The 4,198-nt window shown below is 54.9% G+C and overlaps 1 long non-coding RNA gene across 2 annotated transcripts; it reads right to left on the bottom strand.

The window, feature by feature from the left end:
- Nucleotides 1-210: 210 nt before the first annotated feature.
- LOC138843702 (uncharacterized) lies at nucleotides 211-2,641 on the bottom strand. 2 transcript variants are annotated; one of them, XR_016213751.1, is made up of 4 exons: nucleotides 2,301-2,641; nucleotides 1,216-1,310; nucleotides 574-783; nucleotides 211-453 (listed from the first exon to the last, which is right to left on the bottom strand). It is a non-coding gene; the product is annotated as an uncharacterized LOC138843702 (long non-coding RNA). The 2 variants fall into 2 exon arrangements; XR_011378661.2 differs by having other exon boundaries at nucleotides 574-1,310.
- Between the last annotated feature and the right edge of the window lie 1,557 nt (nucleotides 2,642-4,198).

The following is a 4,198-nucleotide window of genomic DNA, read 5'->3' as shown; positions in this document are numbered from 1 at the left end:
AGGCGGATGCCGCCACTGGGCCCTCTGTGAGGGAACTCAACTCCTGCTTCATGTGTCACATGGTTCACGATTTTTCAAGCGCTATTGAAGTATTTGGGGAAATTTTGTTTGGACAACTATAAAGTGATTAAAAAGAAAATTAATTACATTTTAATTATAAAATATATATACAATATATAATTTGAATGTTCCAGGACAGTTAAGGTTTTTTAAAAGATTTATTTATTTATTTATTTATTTATTTGAAAGTCAGAGTTACACAGAGAGAAAGGAGAGGCAGAGAGAGAGAGAGAGAGAGAGAGAGAGGTCTTCCATCCGCTGCTTCACTCCCCAATTGGCCGCACTAGCTGGAGCTGCACCGATCCGAAGCCAGGAACCAGGAGCTTCTTCCAGATTCTTTCACATAGGTACAGGGACCCAAGGACTTGGGCCATCTTCTACTGCTTTCCCAGGCTGTAGCAGAGAGCAGGATGGGAAGTGGAGCAGCTGGGACTCGAACCTGCACCCATATGGGATGCTGGCAACGCCGGCGGCAGCTTTACCCACTCCACCACAGCACCAGCCCCAACTCACACATCTTGACCACAGGCTGGAGATCCCTTCCTTCCAGGAACTTCTGGAAGTGCCTTTGTGTGTCACTTTTTAAATTCTGTTTCACGGCTCTCAAGACAATGAAACCCCACGAGAACCGAGGCCGGGCAGGGGAAGCAGGCAGCAGAGGTTCCCAGGGAACATTGTCCCTCCCGCCGTTCCTCTGAGGCGTGCTCTGAACTGAGCTGCACTCTTCGAAGGAGAGAAGAGACCTTGTGAATTCTGTGTCTGGTGGGAAAGGCCCGCCTTCCCCGGGCTGAGCTGCGGATTGCTGATGGAGGTGAGTCCCTGCCAGCCTCTCTCCCAATGAGTGACCTTCTGTCTCCATCCCGTCTCCCCTGGAGAGCTCATCTCCCCCTGGAGCCCAGGCCCCCCACATCTCTCCCTGATTCCCGGCTCCCATCTCGCCCTACGCCAGCCGTGCCCTCCGGAGGTTCCCAAGAGAGTCAGCGTGCACCGCGCCCCTCTGTCATGACCTGCCCCTGGGCTTCCTTCCGCCGCAGGCCTCTCCCAGGTCTTGGCCATTGCTCCCGCCTTCACTGAACACATCCGCTCTGAGATTCAAGGTCATCACAGGGGCTGCCTTCCTGGATGCATGAGAAAGTGGCCGCAACAGCATGGTACCTGGCTGTGTTAAAAGGTCAGTAACTCTGGTCTGGAGCCATATCCAGGACGTGCCACCCAGGAGACCATGAGCGCAGCTGCAGGGGTCCCAGCTCCTGGGAGGGCGGGGTCAGAACAAAACAGAGTGGATCTGTGAGGCCGCCAAGGCTTGGGACCCACCTGAGCGCTGTGTCCACCCAGGGCGGGCTCCCCAACCCCTGTGACAGCCTGCTCTGTGCGGAATGCACTTCACTGCCTTCGGGAGATGCCCTGCCCCAACCTGGCGTGTGCACGAGGGAAATGCTCGGAGGCTGTTAGTGCATCGGCTGGGTCTTGGCAAGCAACATGCTCCAGCGGTGAAGAAGGCATTGCTGGGTGAGCCAAGTGGGCTCTGCTGGAGGGAGCCCTGCCTGCCAGCTGTGCCAGCCCTGACAAGGCTCCTACCTCGCCAAGACTCAGCTCCCTCCTTGGAATTGGGACTGTGACTTGAATGAGATACTCGGGTCCTAGGTGTTGCATGCAGTAAAATAACAGGAGCTGGCGCTGGTGCTGTGGTGCAGCAGGTTAAAGCCCTGGCCTACAGTACAGGCATCCCGTATGGGCGCCAGTTCGAGTCCCGGCTGCCCCTCTTCTGATCCAGCTCTCTGCTATGGTCTGGGAAAGCAGTAGAAGATGGCCCAAGTCCTTGGGCCCCTGTACCACTTGTTGGATGGCAGGCAGCGAGCAAGTGGCAAGAGACCATGTGGGAGGGAGGGTAGGAGGGAGGGGGGTGCGAGCCAGCTTCGTGTCAGCGCCTTGCCGGAGGCTTGTGGTGGCAATCCCATGTCCCAGTGGCACCTGTCTTTCCATATAGCCCCTACCAGGGCAGCACTGACCAGCCCTCAAACTATTCCGAGAGCCTCCCCATCCTCGCAGAGCAGGGAGACGGGCCAGTCAAACACACAGCCCGACCATGGTGGCAGGTGCCGCAGCAGGGGCAGTCCCAGGGGCCACAGAGCAGGTGCTGAGGACAAGTGACATCCCTGCAGGACAAGGAGCATGGGGGAAATGAAGAGGTAAAGCGATGGTGCCTCGTCCCCAAAGCCCTGTACCCACGGTGCTCCTACCTGTCTGGGCAGCGCCTAAGGGAGAAGCCAGCAGCCTGGATGTCTCCATTTGCTGGATGCTGGTGCAGGGGCGCACATTTGTGAGCTTCCGGTCACTGCTCAGCAGGAACAGGGCCCACAGTGGCAGCTGCCCAGGCCGACTGGGGCAGCTGACTCCTCCCCCAGCCCTGCAACCATGAAGCCCAACTCCATGGTCCATGATGGTGGTAGCCACTGGTGATGCAAAAAAAAAAAAAAAAAAAAAAAGGAAGTCACAACTTAGCAGGGGCTAAGAGACAAGCAGTTGCCAAACAGGGCGGGGAGGAGGGGGTGACCAACAGCCGTGGCAGCATCCCCTACGGTTGGGGCTTAGGAAGGTCCCCTGGGAGAAGATGACCTCAAGCAGTGCACGAGGAGGCGTCACTGGCTGCACACCTGGGGTTGGCCCCCAGCTCCCCGCTCCACCTGCGCGGGCAGCTGCCCTGTGGTATTTGCATGCAAGTCCCCATGCGCCTGCTCCTCAGTCAACACTGGAAGCCTTTACTGCAGATTCCGCAGCTGCTTTGTGCTCAGCAGGCATCGGGGGGGGGGGGTGGCTCTGCAAGGAGAGAAAGACCCTCAAGACCAAGTGGGGACGGCTGCAGAGCCTCAGTCTCCCATCACCCCCGGATGGAGCTGTGGGTCTCCCCGGGGTGCTGGCCTGGGCCTTTGGAGTCTCCGGGTGGCCAGGGCACACGTTGGGGCAAGACCATCGCATACCCCAGCAGGGTTTCTGCACCATCTTGCGTCCTAACCTGACTCTCATTCCCTCGAAAAGACTGGGGGATTTTTAAAAATGCAGTTGAGGCACCGTACTGAGCTCTTCCATCCTCCGTTGCTGTGAGCTCGAGACCACATCCAGTCCCATTCTGCCCCAAACCCATATCTCAACTCCTCCATCTTTTCCCCTGTCACCCACTTACCCAGCAGTTTTCTATCCTTGCAAATGGAACCCCCATCTTGCTTCTGTTTTGAGTGAAGCTTCTGGGGGCGGGGGAGAAGTTTGGGTAGTCTAAGATTATGCCAGTCATTTAGCACCTGGTTACATGAATAAGCATGAGATGCACTTCTGTCCCATAAGGTGTGAGAAATCTGCTGGAGGTCTCTTGGAAAGATGTCATAGTTCTTAAAAAGGGTACAGAGAAGTAATCTTCCCTCTCCTTAAATGGGACATGGTGAATTGATGTGATGATTGGAGCTGCAGCAGCCATTTCATAGCCATGAGGGACCTATTCTGAGGATAAAACCCACAAAATTGAGGATGACCAAGCAAAGAGTGGAAATAACTCATGTTCATGCTGATAATGTTTGTCCACCGAGTTAACCACTCCTATGTTCTGTCCCTTCATTGTTTAAGCCAGGAGTCAGCAAACTATGACCCATAGGCCAAATGTGCCTGCTGCCTGTGTAATTTTCTAGGTAGCTTTATTGGACACAGCCATGTGCACCTGTTTCTGTCCTGGCTATAGCTGACTATGTGCTGTAGTGGTAGAGTGACGCAGTTTCAAGAGAAGCCAAGCTGAAATATTTCCTATCTGGTACTTCCTTGAAAAAGGTTGCCATCCCCTAACTTAAGCCTTTAAGAGTAGTTCCTCTATGATGTGAAACCCAGAGCGTCAAAAACCCAGAACCCTGCAAGCTGGCCTGTGCTAAAGCTCTCCTTCTTGTTTAGTTTTCGCTGTAAGAATCCCGAGCTAGTGGGTGGGTGTTTGGTGTAATGGATGAGAACCCTCTTGGGAGGCCTGGATTCAAGTCCCTGCTCCGCTTCTCCTCCATCTGCCTAATTATGCACAGCCTGGGAGGTGACAGATGAGGGCTCAGTGCATGTGTCCCTGCCACCCACGTGGAACACTGAGGTGGAGTTCTGGCTCCTGGCTTCA

The sequence above is a fragment of the Oryctolagus cuniculus genome, chromosome 9, assembly GCF_051225735.1.
Source record: "Oryctolagus cuniculus isolate XC-2025 breed Fujian yellow rabbit chromosome 9, ASM5122573v1, whole genome shotgun sequence".
Classification (NCBI taxonomy): domain Eukaryota; kingdom Metazoa; phylum Chordata; class Mammalia; order Lagomorpha; family Leporidae; genus Oryctolagus; species Oryctolagus cuniculus.
This window is presented reverse-complemented; position numbering and strand designations above follow the sequence as displayed.